The 21122-nt window shown below is 47.0% G+C and overlaps 1 protein-coding gene across 3 annotated transcripts in view; it reads left to right on the top strand.

Annotated features, from left to right (window-relative positions):
• LOC126532320 (uncharacterized) overlaps window positions 1–21122 on the top strand; it is a 559184-nt gene that overhangs the window by 398478 nt on the left and 139584 nt on the right. The gene's annotated exons all lie outside the window — the stretch shown is intronic.

The following is a 21122-nucleotide window of genomic DNA, read 5'->3' as shown; positions in this document are numbered from 1 at the left end:
CGTCGCACAACACAGACGGTTAAGCAGTGAATGAGCTGGAAAGGGTGGTAAGGAGTGATGAGGGTTTGGTGGGTCTCATCACGGAAATGAATGATTCAGCGCGGATGGATTACGCCCCTTATCCATCCGCGCTGAATCGTTAATCTCTCTCTCGGCACTATACTGTGCCGAGAGAGAGAGAGGAGAACTAGAAAGGGCGTCCGCGTCGGAGTGCTTGCGGACAGACCTGTACACCGTGCACTTGGATATCATACTCTTGTAGCCGCAGTGCCCAGCGAGCGAGGCGGCCCGAGGGGTCTTTCAAAGTCGACAACCAGCAAAGAGCGTGGTGGCCCGTGACGACATAAAAAGGTCGTCCATAAAGGTAGGTTCGGAACTTCCCAAGAGCCCAGACTGTAGTCAGGCACTCTTTCTCAGTGGTTGAGTAGTTGGTCGCGGTCTTTGTGAGGATTCGGCTCGCGTAGGCGACAACATACTCGTTATAGCCAGGCTTGTGTTGCGCGAGCACCACACCAAGGCCCACGCCGCTGGCATCTGTGTGTACTTCCGTAGGCGCCCGGGGATCGTATTGCCGGAGTATCGGAGGAGATGTGCGCTGCTGGCGTAGTGTCTGGAATGCCTCATCACATTCAGCAGACCAGTTAGACATGTCGGCGCAAACGGTGAGAAAGCGCGTCAAAAGAGCTATAATGGTCGCGAAAGTGTGCATAAATCGACGAAAATAAGAACAAAGGCCGATTAAGCTCCGGAGGTTCTTCGGTGACGTCGGCTTAGGGAATTCGGCGACAGCTCGAAGTTTCGCAAGTTCGGGGAGGACGCCGTCTTTGGAAGCAACGTGGCCCAAGATTGTCAAGTTGCGAGCTCCAACGCTGCACTTGTTTGTGTTCAACTGAAGACCAGCGTTCCCAAGGCATGTCAAGACTTGGCGGAGACGAGAGAGGTGCATCGAGAAATCTGAAGAAAACAAGACGATGTCATCAAGGTAGCACAAACAGATGTTCCATTTGAGACCGCGAAGTATGTTATCCATCATGCGCTTGAAAGTTGCGGGCGCATTGCAGAGTCCGAATGGCATGACGTTAAATTCATATAGTCAATGAGGGGTGACAAAGGCTGTCTTAGGATGATCACATGCGGCTATGGGAACTTGCCAGTAACCAGATCGCAAGCCCAATGACGTGAGGTACTCGGCGCCTTGTAAACAATCAAGTGCATCGTCAATTCGGGGTAAGGGGTAGACGTACTTCCGTGTTACTTTGTTGAGACTACGGTAATCGACACAGAATCGAATAGAACCATCCTTTTTACGCACTAGCACAACTGGAGAAGACCGCGGACTCTGGGATGGTTGAATGACGCCACGCTAGGGCATGTCATTCACTTGGTTGTTGATTACATGACACTCCGCCGCTGAGACGCGATAAGGGCATTGTCTGAGGGGAAGCTGCAGGAACCGGTGTCGATGTGGTGGGAAATACTGTCCGTACGACCGAAGGCGTGTTCCGTACAGTCGAAGGAAGAGCGGAAACTATCCAGGAGAGACCTAAGTTGCTCGCGGTTTTCAAGGGAAAGGTTGGGCGTCAACGCACGAGTCAAAGACCTCGGTAGGCAATTGGGAGCTTTTCGGAAATGGTGGCATGGCATCGAGCCAGAAGAATCCAGAAGTCCAGAAGAGGATCCCGGCACGTCCAAACACTCAGATATGTCAATGAGCTCGACAGAGCCGAGGGACTCGTCGTGAAGGAGAGTGAGCAAGTATGCGAACAAGCTTTGCACTAGCATAATTGTTGTACCAGCGGCATCGTCAAGAAAATTAAGCGAATGGAAATGGTAGAGGTTTGCGGTGAAGAAAAGTAGACGAGGGCGTGAACAGTACGTGGGCGTCGGGCGTAGATGGACAAAACAAAGGGTCCCATCCCAGGATGACATCATGAGAACAGGAAGGCACCACGAGGAACTCAATCGTGTAAAGTACGTCCTGAATGACGATCCTAGCGGTGCATGCGGCTGAAGGTTCGATGGGCTCCGTGGTGGCGGCGCGAAGTACAAGGCCAGAAAATGATGGGGTGACTTTCCTGATCTTACGGCAGAGACCCTCACGTATATGACAGAAATGGCAGCGCCCGTGTCGACAAGTGCGAATGTAGCGACTCCTTCAACTTGTATTTCTATAGTGTTTTGCGGCGATAGCGCAGGTCTTGGGCATTTCGACAATCGCGCAGCTCTCGGCTCCATAGCTGCAGCACTTAGTTTCCCTTGTTGGAACGTGGGCGACGACGCATGGGCGATATCGAGCGGCGACGCGGTGTTGGTGAGCGACGGCTGCTGAAGTTCTGGCGACTGCTCCAGAAGTTCGGTGACGGGTTCGAATCAGCATCCTGGTGGGCTGCAGGTACGTGTGGGTCAACGACGACGTCTGCACGCGGCAGGCGGCGAGGACAAAAGCGTGCCACATGTCTTGCGAGACCGCAGGAGAAGCATATCGGACGATTGTCCTGCGTGCGCTATGGATCTTGCTGCCGGAAGTACTGAGGGCGCATTTGACGCACAGGAAGAAGTGCTGGGAGCGGTGGCGGAGTCGGTTAGGAAAGCGCCGTTGGTCCATGACGCGACACGACTTCAGCGTATGTCAGCGATTCGGCAGTCGGGGCGTACTGGTAGGCCGGAAAAGCCCCTGCAACCTGCTCGCAGATGGCCTGTTGCACGGCCGAGGACAAAGGTTTGACAGGCTCCTGGGTGAGAATGCGCAGCGAGACCTGGCAGGCCACCTCTTCACGAATGAAGGCTTTGATTTGAAGCAGCAGCTGCCCGTTATCAGTTTGTGCGGGAGCAGTCGCCAAACTGGAAAGAGAGGCCACGTGAGAAAGTTCGCGGGCGAGCGCTCGTTGCTGACGTAATTCGTCGAAGCTTTGACAATAGGTGACTATACGGCAGCAGCGGTATAGTAGGATTCTTAGCCAGGAACATTTCAAGAGCGTCGTCTTCAGTGCCCTTCAGGAATTGGTTAATCTTCTCTTCCTCTGTCATAGTTCAGCTTACTCGGCTGCCGAGATCGATGACGTCCTCGATATAACTAGTGCCATTCTCGCCGGGCTGTTGCGCTCGTTGGCGGAGGCGTTGTTCGGCTCGAAGCTTTCGCATGGCAGGACAGCCAAATACCTCCACAAAAGCAATCTTAAAGTCATCCATATTTCAATAGTGGCCTCATTGTTTCGGAACCAGAGGTTGGCGACATCTGCAAGACAAAAAATAACGTTGGTGAGCTTTGTCGTATCGTCCCATTTGTTGTGGTTGCTCACCCGTTCGTACGAGGAAAGGCAGTCGTCGACGTCAGTATCAGCGGTGCCACTGAACACAGCTGGGTCTCGTTGACGAACCGCACCGCAGGTGACTGGTCCAATTGAAGTGGGTCGCTTACCTGCGTCGTATGGCATGGTCTTGGTGGTAGCGGTGGGCAGAGTGCGGGTCCGGAGTTCCCGAGCGAGGCGTTCGGGTACCCCGCACTCCTACCAAATGCTACGAGGTTTATTAGACATTTATAGTATAGCGTACGCAACTATAGCGTACGCTATACGCTATAGTATATATAGCGTACGCTAAACAGCGCACGTTTGTTACGTTTAGTTGCCTTGCGAGATCTTCGGATCTCAGAGGCCATATGACGTCGTTGCGGCTATCTCCCGACTGCAGCGATAGGTGGTGCTGACATCTCGTAAGGCTTCGACTCGTTCGAAAACAGAAGCGATCTCGAAAACTCTTCAAGGTTATCCATAATGCTCTGTCGTCGAAGCGGCCTGAGACTAAGCGAAAGCCGTTTACACAGTCATTTGCTATGAACGAATGCGAAGTGAATTTTACAAAAGCAACGCCAAATACAACTCGAAGCGGGCAGCCGGGACCGCCGCTGTGTTTGACGCAATATACGCAAACCACGCAACTAACGCTATACGTCATGAGTCGTTTAGCGTTCTGCGCATGCGCACTAGCGACCCGCTATAATTTTAGCGTACGCAGTGGTATAGCCTACGCTAAACTAAAACTGCGTATTGACGGTTAGTGGGTCTAGCGAAGAGAGTCCCGGCCAAACGACATCGCGAGCCAAAGCAGCGACACCGATGCTTTTCTCTTTCTCTTCCTCACTTCAGAAGCCATGCGGTCGCAGTAACGTTAGTGCTGTCTTCGTCATTACAAACTAAATAGGTTACATTGCTTCCTTCCTTTTTCTATTTTCATTGGGATATCCATTATATTGACACTCAATGCGCACTTCTGCCGTTGCCGTGAGGTTCCTTATAAAGTCGAAGGGGGATAAAATAGTCGCCGCGGGCCGTATGCTGTATGTGCGAGTGAAAGTATGCGAGGATGAGCTGGTGATCGCGGCTCAATATCGAGCACACAAGAGAGAAAAGTGGGCAGAAAACGCGCCGTGTTTTGTTGCGTGCAAGGCTCCGGGGAGAGGGTAGGGAGGGGCGGAGGAATGTTTTTCTCCGGGCGGCCCGGGCGGGCACGCGGTGTCTTTAAAGCCATCTTCGACGGGGACAGAGTCCACCTCGCGCTGTGTTTTTTACGGCTTAGTTCACGTTGATGAGAGACGCAGCACGAAGGGCAATCTGCCTTTTTCATTTTCCAATGCTGCCCTCTGCCGCACGCCGCTGGAAACGTTTTGGAAGGGTGCCGGGGCTTTCGCCGATTGATATGTGTACCTGCGGCCACGTTGAGTGCGCGTCATTTGTGCGTTTCGTGGATCGCGAATCATTATTAGTGACTTCTCCGGGGCAGAATGTCGTTTCTGGAAGCCATGAAGCACTTAATGCCTACTGGCTGAGCAGGCCTGAGTGCGCTGTTGTGCAAACAGTGCGGCTGATAAAGGCACACCGAGTTCCGTTTGCCGACACGGCTGCCTTGGAGTTTGCTGTCGCTGATTTCTGCATTTGGAGCTCGTGTTTTGTATTCTTTTCAAATATTATTTTGACATTTGGCATATTTAAGAAGTCTTCGAGCGCAGCCTTCCACTCCGGATTTATCCAAGCGGTGCACTTGTTTACATCGACATCTGCAGACTCAGATCGTTGTTAGCGTCAAATATTTTGGAAAAGGTGCATCGCTGATATGAAATAACGTCAAAACGTAGCAAAACATACATATCTGCGCATATGCGCCGTGTTGGTCCACCTCGAGACGAGTCAATATGAGCAGCCGAACAACTTAAACAACGGCAACTTTGATCCAGATAACATATTACGGGCTGTTAATTTATTTCTGATTCTCATTTTTCTTTAATTCCATCACACTTAGAGTTTGCGCGTGCAATATAACATTACTATAGAAAACTGTGCTTGCAGAAACTAAGGGCTCATTAATAGGCCGTGTTGTTGTTGTGCGAAAACGCGGATACCATCACTGACGCCGTTGGTATAACTGAGCGAGACGGTTGTTTATGCTGCTGTATACCGAATGCACCGTCTCTTGTTTCCTCGTTGACGCAGAGGTGAACAGTACTTCTCTAGAATTGAGAAATGTTCGGCATAACAGCACGTACAGACCCACCCATCTACATAGCGAATGCGACCGGCATTCTACGGGTACGGTGACGTACAGATGCTGGCACAGCGCTGTGCCGCCGCTTGCCGCTTATTATCTACGCGCCGAGCGAAGTGAAGTGTAGTGGATTTGAAATCGCTAAGAACAGAAGTGAACAATAAAATCAGTTTCATTCATTCTAACTGCTTACATTTCAGTTCAAGTCCGCCATTAGTGGGTGCACGAGCACAAATGCACCAGGCTTAACTTTCCCCTGAACAGGATCAACATTGGCTCAAACTTAAAGTGCACGTCTTGGGAGGGTTGAAGCTTGAGCATTTCAACTTCGTAGGCATGTTTTGATTCACTTTGAGCGCAGTTAATTGTATATAGAAGCGAAGGCGCTGTTGCTATAGCGCATTGTCAGTTGGATGGCCGATCGCGCTGGGTTCCGTCGAACGATGGTCGGCCCTCTTAATTTTGTCGGTGCTGTTGACGAGAAAGCCCATCGCAGTGCGACAACTCGCACTCGTCGGCTGTGTCGTTTTCGGCCTGGTATGATAAAATGCTTTCAGTGACGCGCTGTACTGAAAGTCAGTCAATCGTTGACGTGAGCGTCTTGTCGGTCTCGTATCGACCTGCAGTGTTACCGCCCCTTAAACGAGTGCGTGAAGTCAGGCGCGCGCAGCCACCACCAGCAAGTGAGGGCCGACGCTGCAAAAAGACTCCGTCAGCAACGTGATGTTTTTAAGTGTAGCCCAAGTGTAACGCAAGAGTTTTTCGGTAAATTTGTGAGCCATCAATGATGGGCGGCAACTACGTAGGCTCGCGTACGGTGCAGTCCAGACGACGTCCTGGTCGCTTTCTGTTTTAAAGTTGAGTTGCAGTCTTAAGCGACGCACGTTTTTGCCACCGCACCGACGTCGAGCTACCAGTGGAGTTCCAACTCAATATATGGCTCGAGTGTTTGCAGCAGTGTACGTCCAAGCGCTTATTATCATTATTTTTTTTTTTTTGGGGGGGGGGGGGGGGGACTTTCCCACGCGCGCGACCCTTCCAAAACGTTTCGCGACTAATCCGCTAGGGCAGGACGCATGCGCCGTCGCACCATGAAAAAGGCGGATTCGCTCGCAGCTGCTGCAGCGCTTCGTCACTCCAGCGTTCTGACAGCGAGTTTTCGCGGTCATTGAGGGAGATGTGAGTTTTGAAATGTGAGAGTGATATGTTCATGTTGGCACGGGCGCACATGACACCATGCTCGTTAATTTACTTAGTGTGCCTATGTTTACAACATCATACGGCCGATAAAACTACTGCGCTTACTTCGTATAGTAATCAATGCTTCGCCTTTCGTGGGAAACTGCGACTTTTCTTATGTTTGTTTTTTGATGTCACAAAAGCAAATGATTTCTTAGGAAAAGCTACGCATGTCCATGTCTCGCCTGAAGTTGTCGTTGAAGTAAGCTGAAGAAACAGTCGCTGCAAAAATTTACGACGCAGCTCATCACACAATGACTGTAGAAGGTAATGCGAATAGCGGTCAAGCAACATAGAGACAGATCATATTTATTTATTTATTTATTTATTTATTTATTTATTTATTTATTTACAGATACTGTCAGCCCTTACACAGGGCTATTACATACACAGAGATATTGCTGAAGTCGCGGTTATTTAATATGTGTAGTAGTAATGCTGAGACTTTCGTTGCTTGGGCTGTATGCCAGATACTGCTATATTGCCCCACTTTGCTTTGTCACTCGCTTGCCAAAGTCGCCATGAGCATGGAGGGAAGACGACGACTATATGACGCCGACACCGTGATGATGGAATGACGAAGAAGAAATGATATCAGTGGAACGACAAAGGCATATAAGGATGGCACGGCGACAATTAGATGTCGATTCTTACATTAGGACAATAGTGTAGCGACGGCAACTTGACGACGGCATGAGGACAATAAGATAGTGACGACTGTATGATGACGATGGCTGTATTACGATGGCACGATGACAATGAAATTATGTTTCTTAACTGATGGCGATGATAAAACGATAGCGAGACAACGACTGTGTGACGACGGCAGCATGAAAAGTGTCGGATTTTGAAAAAAGCTGGAGTTGCCGTGATGGAGTGACTACGATGGTATGACGACGACGAGCCCATACCTTGTGGCACGCGCTGTGGGACGGCTTGGGCCACTGCGTCGCGGTGGAAGGCATGAGGACAACGACATGACGAGAGGAAGATCACGAAGATGGAATAACAATAGAACGGCGTACCTGTATAGTGACCCATGCAGGTAAACAACTTGGGCCACTGGATTGGCGTAAGAGGATAGATGGACAGAGAGGCAATTGGACGGATGGACGGCATTACGGGCGGGCGGGCGGCCGCCTTTCTGGCTGCCTGGAAAGGCAGCCAGAAGTCATGTAGTGTCGTAACTGCAACATTTGCGCGACACGTAGCTAGCTCTATTCACCCACTGTGTGTCTTTGGTTTCCTTGACACAATCTGTACGTGATACTGATACGTTGGTTGTTGGTAACGTTGTTTAAGGTTTACGCAGTGGTGCATGGATTTTCTTTATGTAATCTTTGTTTTCCTGTTGTTGTGGTCTCTTGATGCTTTCTGTATTCCTAATACAACGTCCCAGAAATAAAGAACGTTTCTGTCGTACTTCTGTCTTACTGCTAATGACGCTCTAATTTGAGCCATTCGTTGAAATGACGGCAATGACGCGCCGGTTTCGTTGTCTTCCCATGTTGCTTGCTTCTGCTAGACGGATCGTGTCCTTAATTGGGAGCCCCGAGTTTCATTTCGCGCTCGCGCGGCTTTGGCCGGTAACTCGCTCCAGCGCATCAACAACGCTTGGCAATCTTTTGGACACAATCAGAGCACGCCAGCACTGTTTGAGTATTGCGGAGCTCTGCCCTGTTTATTCTTTGGCCGTCGCCGCATCGTCTCGACGTGAAATAATGCTCGGAAATCTGTTTATATCAACCATCTCGTATTTTCATGGATTGAAGTATGTATTCTTTTCGCTCCTTTGTGCGTCAAGTTTCTTTCTTCCTTATTTACAAATACAATTTTTCTCTTTACAGTAAAAATGTTATCATTGGCTTGAAAGGTCGTCGTCGTCAGATACATAACCTTAAGAAATTTATTAAGTGTAGTATTAATTTGTGTGGAACAACATTTTGGGAAATTACACGTTGAGTGACCATCTCGCGTCTTTGTCTTTTCGTTCCCAAAGCAACGCGGCTCTGACGCCCTCTTTTCCAGTGGCAAGCGAGCAATATGCGCGAAGCGCATCATTGCGCCCGTGTGATGGGTACATAAAGGCGAGCACGCTAACAGTTTCCCGTGGCAATTTTCCCTGTGCTGCTGGTATAATGATTTATTTCTTACGGTTGTCTTGCTCTGCGTGATTTGATATATATATATATATATATATATATATATATATATATATATATATATTTCCACATATGTCCACATTCATAGATGTCCACATTTGAAGTAACCGTGCTTCTATCACCTTTCTAAACTCGAATATGGAAATTCTTTCTTTGCTTCCCGTAGCCTTCATTTGGCAAAATTGGGGTAGCCGTCCCTTTTGAAGGTTCTACATCCAGCTGGCATTTTAGCTGAGGGTCCGCTTCGTAAAGAAACGATTCCTTAGTATTTTCACTGAACCAGGTTAGCATTCACAATTCCTTCTGTAGTTCTCCTAATATGCGTTGCGTTTCCATTGGTGATAAAGGGATAAGTTAAATTTCTGCATGTTTATGAGCCGATTTTGCCAACGAGCCCCCTAATTCGTTGCCTGCTGTACCAGCATGTCCTGGGACCCACTGTAATATCACTTCATATGTTTTTTTTTTCAGTAGCCTGCGTTAAACTATTCGGTACTGTGTGTGTTGTTCGTGAGTGTGGTTGATTGTCATCAGCATTTTCAAGACATGCTAAAGCCAATAAGGAGTCCGCACAAATCACCCACTTTTTTGGTGTCTCATATGTTTTGATAAAATAAGTGGCTTTGAGAATTGCCTCTAATTCCGCTATATTTGGTGACGACGTGCATCCTAGCCTGCACGCGTATTCTACATTTCTTTCGGACTACTTTGCCCATTTCTTCTTCTATTCCTTGTTGATCTGTATTCAATTTGCACGCATCTTTCAACGCTCTACTTATGTCTTCTGCCAAAAACATGTATCGGTATTTTATTTTGGCGGAGTGGCGTTGTCGAAGCAAGCACTTGTACCAGCTATTCCAGATTCCAAATGCACAAAGACCTCTGCACTTAATTATGTGGTTCAATGTTGGCGATGACGTGCGCTCTCGCGGTCGTAATGATTTCGGTTACCCGTGCGCGTGGTTGTTGGTCAGTGGCCACCGTTTTAGCAAGTAACTGTACCGCGAACCCCGCCTGCTGATTCGTTGAAGCTACTTGTTAATTTCGCAGTTCTTCGCAGCGTTTGGCACAAAGCGCCACGGCCAACGATAGCCTGCACAGGGTAGTTTCTCTTCTTGTCTCTTCGGAGAAGTCTCGATAGAAACTGAAAGCTTTAGGCACGATCAAGGAAGTATATGCCTGAACTGTTACGTATAGAGATCGTTGACTCCGCAGCCTCTGACCATTGCGGCGACGAGGAAACAATATGTCATGTTCTGTGCCATTGCCCGCAGATCGCGCGTAGAAAGACCAGTTCCACGATTGGTCTCTGTCGGAAGGAAGAGCGTGTGAGGATGCTTGACTCTTTCTCGCCCGCTTAGGCTGTTTTCCCCGCATGGTTCCCGCATCTCGTGTTATCCGGCTTGTCCGCGTATTTCAGCGCCGCCGGCGGTCGTGGTAGTTTCATAATTGTACGTGAGAGTGCACGAGTGTTGCGCTGCTAATGCCATCTGTCGGCGTGGTTACTCTTGTCCAAAAGCCTGTTTCGCTTTGGCTTGGGGGTCGGCAGTGTGTGCGGACGTTTCGCGCGACCGTCCCGTGAAAGGCTTCGGAACGGAGCACCGGAGCGGGCACCGGGATGGACGAACACCATCGTTTGAACGCGCCGCCCTTCGCGTGACTGTAAACGTGAATGATTATGCGTTGGCGTTCGCCATGGGACGAACATATTCCCTCAATATCCTGTCGCGGTGAGCCGTACTTCCTCGATTCGCGAACGCCTATTGGCATGTTCTATTGATAGTATTTCGTCTGGCCAGTATAATATGTAAAAGGCGCAATGAATGGCCTTTCGATTATTTGCACTACTGTGCGGGCGTTCCTTTGTCGCAAGGGCTCGTTTGAGGCCCCACAAGTGATCATCACCCCAGGAGGCCTTGCAAGCCTTACTACGCCTGTTCAGCTCCACTGACTTGTTTGAATGCGGCTATTGTGAACCTCCTTCCTGATCTTTTAATTGAAATTGGGATTATTTGCCTACTTCAGGAGCGTTGAGCCTATATAAACAATGAGAATTTCCCGTAACCAGTCAGCTTGCCCCGCCTACATACTTAATGATACTCCCCTTGACCCAGTACTTTTTTACAAATATCTCGGTGTGCATATTGCTAACAGTCTTTCATGGAAAAGACACATCGAATACATCACGTCGAAAGCTAACCGCATGCTTGGTTATCTCAGACGTAACTTTTCTTTAGTTCCACCGAAACTAAAACAACAACTCTGCGTCACTTATGTCAGACCTAACCTCGAATACGCATGCTCGATGTGGGACCCTGGGCATGCTACTCTAATAAGTATCCTTTAAAGTGTGCAAAACCGATCGGTCCGTTTCATTCTTAACAATTATCACCGTACTTCTAGCGTTACTAACGTGAAACTTGCTCTTGGCATTCCCCTTCTCTCTTCCCGAAGAAAATTATCGCGTCTCTGCCACTATATCCAGCGCAATGTTATTGCGCTGGATATCGATGGATAGCTCTCACTAATCCGACAACGATACTGGAAGAGCTCTCGGAGCAGTCGGAGGTCTTGCAGTATTGCTGTCAGAGAGGCCAAGAAATCGACCATTTTCCGGTCATGTTACCCAACCTGTTCCCGCGGTTGCGTTGGGGAAGTGTTCGCAGCGACAATGAGTATCACCCACACCACCAAGCTTCACATATAAATGCGGACAATGTTTGGACTGCTTTGCTTTTTTTTCTTTTGCCGCACATACGTTATGTCGTATGTTGTCTTGACCATGCAGCCATTCTTTATTCGTGTTTGCTTTATTCGTTTATATTCGTTGCGTATTTTATCCTGAATTAAGTGGCTTATGTGACATTCGTATTTCTTATACGTAAATGTATCTGTATTGTTAATTGAGTATGCGTGCTTTACAGGTCTGATCCAGCACCTTGTCCCCTTTTTCTCATTCACCAACACATTAAGTTGCTCGTAGGACGAGGTTTCCTGGCGTTTTACAGTAGCAACATTTCATGCAACAAAGATATCGTTGTTGTATGATAACTGTACTAACAAAGGAAATTTTTCTTTGCTTGGCAGTTATGCTCTAGTTTTTCTTCGTGTTTATTGCGACATAATAGATTTCGAACAACGATCGTCTTCGGCTGACTTTTCTCGACGACCAGAGCGACGTCTCGTCGAGCAAGCTTCTGCTCCGCCAGGAAGTTTCTCTCCGCTTAGTACTGCGTTTAGCCCAAGGCACGCGCTGCTTCATACAAACTTCGGGAACACACTTTTGACTAATCCCAGAAAATCGCATGTGCCCTCCCATCTCGCCGATATTTGGACGCGGTATTTGGCTTAGCGTTCCTGCGAGCAGGATTAGGTTAGGCCAAGCGGCGGCGATTTGTGCACATCGGTCCCGAACAGCGGGGAAGCTTATCGCTACGGTGTCGCATTCTGCGCAGAGTTCTAAAAGCGGGTTTCGAACAACTCTTCTCTCCCGTCTTTAAGCTTATAAAGTGTCATGAAATGTGCAAGATGTCCACAATTCTTTTTTAACTTCGTTTTTACCGCGGTTGTCACGCTTATTTCCTTTGTGTTCAGACTCTTCTCTCCCGTCTTTAAGCTTAGAAAGTGTCATAAAATGTGCAAGATGTCCACAATTCTTTTGTAACTTAGTTTTTACCGCGGTTGTCACGCTTATTTCCTTTGTGTTCAGTTCTCATTTATTTTTCGTGCGGTAGCAAGTTGTTCGCTTCCAAATATACCCTTTATCAATAACGTGTAGACTGGAAAGAACAAGTTAACGTTAACATTGCTCAAAAACTCGGATACTGTCCTTTTTTATGTTCTTAAATTTATTTATTTTTTGCCGCTCCCCGTGGGTTTAGCGTTGGCCGTTTTGTCACCGGATATATGTGTGGGTATATATAGGCAACTTGGGCTACAGCAGTATGTGCTGGCTGCTGCCTGGCCTATTAGAGAGAGAGAGAGAGAAAATAATGCAGAGAAAGGCAGGGAGGTTAACCAGATCTAGTTCCGGTTAGCTACCTTGCGCAGGGGGAAGGGGTAAGGGGGATAAAAAGAGAAACAGAGTGGAAGGGGTAGAGAGATAGAAAGAAAGAGTAGAGAGCTTGGGTCGTTGGGCATGGTGCTCGAGCAGACAACTTCGGCTTTGGGTATGTGCAACTGGGTATGAGCCCATTCCCCCAGAATGGATGTGCTTCTGAGGCACAGTGTGTATGAAGGCTTCAATGTATTTATGTGTCGTGCTTCCTAGTGCCGGTACCTATATGTTCAAGCACAATTTGCGTACCTGAACATATACCTTATGAAGTAACAATAAGAACGCTTTTCAGCTTCCGTCATCGTTACAAAATGTTAATAAAGGCTAAAAGAGTCATATGTTTTCCAATGTCAACCGTTAACATTTATGAAGCTTGTACATATCAAACTGCTAACATGATTCTTTCTTTTTTCTCTCTCGTTTCAGGTATGTGATCCTGCTCCGGGCTTCTGGTAAACAGATATGTATAATACGGGCGTTATTATTTAACATATACTTGAATGATTAGAAGTGTTGCTTTCCGCTCATGCTTGATATTCGGGTACCCTTATGACAATATCGCAAATGTAGCTGTGCTTAACGAAGACAAAGGAACTGCTTTCCAGATTTTGAAGAACCTATTGCATATTTGGTTGCAGAATTTCCACAGCATCAGTGCCTGATTCTGTGAAGCGTTTTCTGATGGGATGTTTGTCGGCATGTGCAAAAACATTTCTGACGAAACTGGGCGACGGCTTATGGCAGTTAGTGACCGTGTCGCAGCCAGTCGCGACGCACGTATGTTGATTTCGTTCCATCCCATAGTTCCTACTTGCGGCCGCGTTTAACGGCAGGTTAGACAAACAGTTTAGTTTATTAACTTTAGTGCTCGGGATGACTACTGCTACATTTTCAATTTGTGAATACCGGTGGTTACCACTAATCATAAATCTTTTTTTTTTATTTTTACCTAGGGGGAAATGTGGGGCTAGGTGCTGGCACATGCACTAGAATAGAAAGAAGTGGGGATTTCTGACGCATCATTTTTTGAAGTACCAGAACACCTTGAAGACGCATCTGGTGACCGATGTTCCGTTCGTCACGATGGTAAAGTTCCTACAAAAGCGCGTGTTAAATTTTGTTTTCTCTTTCATTCGCTAATGCTTCTTAAATGTAGCTTTCTGTGCCGCCCCCCTTCTTCTTACTTAAAGTTGTGTCAGAAAACATATACGTTGAACTACATAACCTCCCTTCCCTCCGTCTTTCTTTGTAGGTAAACATTTTAACCTGTTTTCGTCTGCATGCTTCCCTTCCTGCCGGTGGTGCACCGTTTACCGGCTGCTCCGCTTGCGTAATCATTGGGCAAACAACCAAGCCGGGCAACCCAGCGGTGAGCGCCTGGCGAGAAGTCGGACGGAGACGTGACAGTGTTCGCCCAGCGCCCTGGAATTCTTTACACCGTATCCGCTGCGCCACCAGGACGTCGTGTAGATGTTGGCGAAGTGACATTGCGCGTCTGTTCGGGTGTTCCTATTTGGAGCTTGCACTCGCGTACCTTTAAGCAGTCAAGGCAACTCTTTCGCTGCGGAGGCGGTGCTGGAAATGAAGTCTCAGTCGTGACCGCGCTGGCACCTACGGGCTCCTCAGGAGGCAGGTGGGGCCCTTCACTCTCCTGCACCTGAATTTCGCCAACTCATTTCGTCTTTTGGCTAGGTAAAATCTGCAGAAGCTTTTCACGCCGAGATTTGAGGGCGGGAGAGACTCGTTGCGGCCGTGACTACGACCTTCATGTATGTACATGATTGGGTCACGCGTGTATGGTTCTAACGTGAATAAAAAAAACAGCATGTACATGCTTCCCCCTATGTTTATTTACGAAGAAGAAAAGGCTCGCTAAATACAATTTCACAGATTTGCAGTGCTTTTATGCAAGTACGTCGTCCGACATTCTATTTTAGTTTTTCCGTGTTTCGCGTAAGGACACGTCGGGCACAGTCGCGCTGAATAGCTAAATACGTGCTTCCCTCGCATAACGCTTAGTGTGTGTGTGTGTGCATGCGTGCGTGCGTGTGTGTGCGTGTGCGTGCGTGCGAGCGTGTGTGTGTGTGTGTGTGTGTGTGTGTGTGTGTGTGTGTGTGTGTGTGTGTGTGTGTGTGTGTGTGTGTGTGTGTGTGCGCGTGTGTGTGTGTGTGTGTGTGTGTGTGTGTGTGTGTGTGTGTGTGTGTGTGTGTGTGTGTGTGTGTGTGTGCGCGTGTGTGTGTGTGTGTGTGTGTGTGTGTGTGTGTGTGTGTGTGTGTGTGTGTGTGTGTGTGTGTGTAGGGGCGCAGATCGCCTTGATCCTCACTGTTGCAACAACTGCCACACCTGATTGTATAGCGTTGATGCGCGCTTACACACCAAGAAAAGCGCATTCTATTCGGTACCCCTCTACGCGATAATATGACAACGTGCGATAATCGCAATTACGCTTCGCTATCGGTTCACTAAGTGATTCGTGAAAATCCGTTCCTATTGGTGCATTTCACAACTACAAGGACGTCGAAGTCGAAACTGCAATGCACAAATGAACGGAAATGTTAGCTAACGAAAGCAGCGAAACACAACTCTTCTCCCTACAGTTAGCTCCGCGAAAGTTGAAATTTCAAGTTGCGTTCAGTTTTCGTTCGGGAACAGGTGCGAGTGACCCACGCCGTACGGTTTGCTTTGTTGCTCAAGGCACTTCTTTCTTGGCGTTTCTTTGGAAGACTGCTTTAATCGTACCACAAGGCAGGCCATTAGCAAAAAAATTATGAAACTTGTAGCGCGAGTTGCGTCGTCTCATAAGACGTCGTGGTTCTTGATACGTGGAAAATCATTTTGGGCCGTGTCACTTGAATAAAGACACTTATACTTTGATGTTGCTTCATCTAGTTAAAATGGTGGATGACTAGTCACATAACTTTGAAGAAATATCGAAACAGACATTCAAATAATTAAAAACAATCACAATATAACTTACTAATTAATTCCGTTACGGCACATATTGCAATTTACGAATAGTAGCCGGTGTTTGCAATGCTCTCTCTCCCTCTCTCAATATTCAGGAAAACTTAGACGGGACCACCTTGTAGGTAACTTAGGTAAAGCGCACAAGAATTGGTTGTTATAAACGCCGAAATCAGCCAGAATCATGCAGCAGAAATTTGAGCAGTTTGCAGTCAGTAGTTAATATTACAAGTACAAAAAATCTCGCGAGGCGGCTATATTGTTAGCGTTACGGTAAAATTCCCGATTGCTATACTGGCTCCTTGGTTTAGATACCCCCAATTAACCACTTTCTTTTTGTTCTTTTCTTTGTTTTCGTTTCTTCGCTTTCTTATTTTCCTTTTTTTTCAGCGCCGAGAGCTTGTCCCTTGCGCTGACAAAGCGCGTACGCCTATTCGTTGTCTTCACTTCGTCCCGTCCAAGCGCTCTTTCTTACCGTCCTAATTTACAAGAATAATTTGATGCTAAAGTTGCCTCGAAGTGCCCCATTTTGATAAGTCGGCGCGCCTATAACGTCGGACTATAAACGCGCCTTAAGAGCCGCCCGAGCCCGGGCAATCCGAGAGCAACGAGAAGATGATTGCGAGTTGAGAGAGCGGGAGGCGGAAGTAACCGTTACCTGTGGGTTACTGAACTGCGACAAAGGTTAGGTGCACGCAGGACAAACTTCGCTTACTCCCATTTTCCGGTATGGGAAAGGGTCGTAATTTTTTATCGTAATGTCAAATATAATATCGGCTATCCCAGTTTGCTCTCTATGATCCACACCGCTCTCTTCATGTCTCTTAACATTACGCCTAAATACCCCCTAAACGCTATGCATTCGAAAAAAAATATTTTGCCTTTCCTATGTCAAGGAAGTGGTATCCTGCACTAAAAGCGGACCTTCGCTGCGCCACTGTTTCAAAAACTTGTAGGTTCTTTTTTGCGCTATCGGTGCGTTGTTGCGAGGTGCGCTGTGGCGTTCCGTTACTACATCCGAATGTGAATTCGGGAAGGAGCTGAATAATTAAGTGAGCCTCCTTGCATAATGTCGATGCCCCATTTCGTTTCCAGTCATTTGAGTCTAATGTGAGACAGTGCAGGAACAAGTGCATATACGCGAGGAATAAAGAGTGAAAGAGACAGATGTTTTTCCGACGCGCGCTGTTCTAGTTCTGCCCTCATTGCTATTCATGTTGCAGTGCGCCAACTACAGCCTTGAGAATAACATTATTGTTAAATGCCGCGTTTACTTGAATCCAAGTCCTTTTTTCTTTCTCTTTCCTCATGAAAGCTTGGAACGTGGTGGTGCGACAAGTATTGTGATAGAAAAAAAGAACGAGCACGTTCAACGCGGAATATTCAGCCTTTCGGTTTTTTTTTTTTCCATCCGCGAATACCTCCCCATTCATACATTGGTCAAGGTTAATGGCAGTATTTCAACAGAATAATTTCCTCTTAGTGGTGCAGTACTTTTGACTTTGCAAGAGCTAAATTTTTAAGATGATTTTAAGAACTTGTCAAGGTGAAAATTGCCCTTGATTTAAATTCCTTAGTCATGCCATTGGTTTCTTGTCGGTGCGTGTATTTCTGCATAATAAGACAGCCCTCTCTCCCTCTTTCTTATGGCGCTATGAAATTGTCTTGCGACGTGTGCCTGTTTTCTATTTGCGTAATAACTATGGTTTCTGAATTACTCGGCATTTACGCAACTACCATATATAGCCAACGGAAGAACTAGGAGAGATTGTGTGGACGAAAAGAGACGAAAACAGACGAAAACGAAAATTCGTTTTTTTTTCCTGCGTTATATTAATAGGGTGTCCTAGCTGTTATAAGAAAAAAAAAAAACGAAGAAAGAAACTTCGTCCGAGATACCGTTATAACACTTACGGTGTTTGTTCGTCAGACCTGTGACGAACGAGCTTCGTAGGTTTTATGTGTGTATTATCGCTGTCTGCTTTCTTTTTCATGTCTTTTTTTTTCAATTAAGAGCAACCTTATCTGACAACCTTATCTGGGACACACGGTATATCGTACAATGAAAAGCCATGCCAGAAAATGTTATTGAGGATGGTGGAATATTTGGAAGACTTTGATGAAATACTTGTTTCTTACAGGTGTTGCTCTGGAAGCAACTGTCAAATGTTTCTTTAATCGAGGGAAGAGGGAATTATTGATGACTTGTGTTGTTTTTAAAAGCTTTTTTAGTTAGCGTTCTTGATTTTTTTTTAATTTTTTGCTACACTGACCTATGCCCTCGGGCTGCTGTAAACATTTATTAAATAAATAAATAAAGGAATAAATAAATAAATAAATAAATAATATAATAGCAAGTAAAACTTGGCGCTAGGTGGAGATATTTGGAGATATTTTATAGAAAAGTTGTACTATCCGAAAAGTGTTCATTTAAATGAAATTTGTAATCATCTTCACGTTCTTAACAACGTGAAAGGATGTAAATCGAAATAAGAGAACATGCTTCAGGCGCTCGGCTTCCCCGTGAGAAGCGTAGCATTCTACCCAATATACGCGTCCCCCTCCCCCCCCCCCCCTTTTCCATCCCATCCCTAGGTTAAGTTCCTGTGGGAACGTGAAGAGGAGCAAACTCGAATGAAGCAGGCCCGCACCTTCTTCTTCAGCGGCAAACTTACCCGCGTGTTCGGTAGAGCACGTCCATCGTGCGCCGTCGACCGTCGCAAACAGCCTTAATGAGCGGTGACCTTTTCGTCCTGTAGGCGGCGCGGCAGATGAGGAGGGAAGGGCCTCCGTACGCCGCGTGCCCCCCCCCCCCCCCCCCCCCCTCATCCCTTTTTTTTTTTTCGCTTTCTTTTCATTGAAAGTCTTTTCATATTTCTTCCGAAGCTTTTCATAATACTAAAGCAAGTGCATGCGCAATTTCGCATGGCCATTAGAATTCATTGATTTTCGGGTATACGTTGTGAGAAATGGTCTTTCTTCTGCCGTAACGAGTTTTTTTAGCAGCTTGTAGAATAGGCGATGGACGATAACTTGACGCGAGTGCGATATTTCGTTACTGTGGAAAGAGTATATCAATCTTCCCGTACGGCGCACAATCAGCTCAAATGTGAACACGACGCAAAGCACATAATTTTTTTCCCCTATACTTGCATTGTAGGTGATCGTGTTACTTGGAAGCTAGATAACCTCAATTTGTTAAATGCTTTGTAGCTGCTCTTTCGGCATATCGGGCTGTTTCGTAAGGGAACTTCTAATTTCGTTGGAGAAACCAGCGAGAAGGCAAAATGATGCAATCGAGATAGAGAGACGTAGAAAGCAAGAACAGAAAAGGCAGGGACGTCAAACAGATGAGCGCAAGGTTTTCTACTCTAGACAGGGAGTAAGGGAAAGGGGAATAGGAAAAGGAAAGGAGAGGGTGAAAACAGCGTGCACGTGGGAGGATGCTTAGACGGACTGAGATTTGGTTTGGTGTAATCACCGCGAGCATTTCATTAAAGAGAACATTTGAATTGAGCATTAAATTAAGCGAGTATTTACTACAGTTGTGAAAAAAACACGAAAGGAGAAGAAAAAGAAAAGTGGCACTTTTCCGTGACCGTAGGTATAAAAAAATGAAGACTGATTGCGACGCCGTTATCAAGTTCGCTTGAGCTATGGGACTTCGTGTATTTTGAGAACGTCTATGCAGGTCTGAATGATTACTTGTCGGTAAATAATCACATTGTGTTTTGAAAGAAACAAAGGATTACCATAGAAAACTTCTACAACTATTCCTGCGCCAAAATGACGCACTTACCGAGAGGCTACTTCGAAATCGGCGTTGTGCATCACATTGACGTGCGGGTGCTTAGGTTACTGCATGAAATTCAGAAAGTTTGACGTTAATTTTCTTCAGTGATAATAAACCTTTTCGCACCATATGAATGACAACACAGCTTCGATGCACTACGTTCCTAGCCTATACTGGTTTATATTGATGTTTTGTGTTCTGTTAAAGCACAGGGCAAGTGCAAGGCTTCTGAAGTCGCATGCAGGGACAGTATGAGATGTCGTGAGAAAGCCGGCAGTATGTCGATTTACGTCACGCTTTGAGGAGTCACTCTCAATTGCATTGACTAGCAAGAAACATTTCACTTTCTCTTTTTGCCCCGATAGAAAAGAAAGTTTTAACACCTCTTCTTTTGCATCAGTATTCTTAGTTTAATTCTTCGCCTCGTCTCTTCTTTTGTGACCGAGCCGTGTAGTTAATATGACTGCAGCCTGTTGTCGGGTTGTTACACATTCATTGTGCAGGCGTCAGTGCGATGGTGATCCGAGGTTTGAGCTCTTGCTTGACCTGTCGTCTGTCGAGGCAACTGGCGGTGAGATGCTCCGGCAGTGCACAGCGACGTGGCTTGAACGGCCTGTATATGAATACGTGTTCGCCAAAAACCTCCTCCTCCTCCTTGGACCTGTTTGCCCTCGTTGTACAGTTTTCCTAAAACGTACGCAATCCACTCATGACGTGACGAAAGGTGACTCCGCCACGTGTAGTGCACCTTCCCGTGCTCCCCAGCTGCGACGAATCTCTGCAGCGTTAAAGTGAATCTTCCTGCTATGGTGAGCTTTCGAACGCTCGAGACGCGGTTATATATCCACCGCACGTCTCGGAGCCCTTATTTGTCTCACCCATAATCGGCCGTGGGTCCTTGCTAAACGATGCACGTGCTTAGCGCTACGCGCACGTTTTTCAGCCAGTCTGCTCGCCGCGCAGAGGTTTCTTTTTTCATTTTCATGCTGCGGTATTTTTTTCATAGCAGAGGGACGCAAAGTGTCTCGTTCGGAGCCGGAAGTGATTGACGCCGGTCTCAACTTTGCTTGTTTGTTTTCCTGCAGTAACGCAGCAACCGTTTCCCGTTTTCATTGCATTCCACACCATGACTTCCTTTGTTTCCCCGCAGCGCTTCTTCCAAACGTCGAGCTGCCGCTGGAGTTACGTCCTTTCCCCTGTGACGTTTTCCTCGTCTACGTATTAACTCAGCTTGACGCCATCCACTCTTGTGTACGCACCGTGGTCGCTGCGATGCCCTGACGCCACTTCTTGCTCATCAAGAAATGCGATCTTGGCGGCAGCCTCAATCAACATCAACATCTTTTACTTTGGCTCCTCTCTTGTGTAA

This window comes from Dermacentor andersoni, chromosome 5, assembly GCF_023375885.2.
Source record: "Dermacentor andersoni chromosome 5, qqDerAnde1_hic_scaffold, whole genome shotgun sequence".
NCBI classification, from domain to species: Eukaryota; Metazoa; Arthropoda; class Arachnida; order Ixodida; family Ixodidae; genus Dermacentor; species Dermacentor andersoni.
Note: the sequence above shows the minus strand (reverse complement) of the source record. Positions and strands in the feature narration are given on the sequence as shown.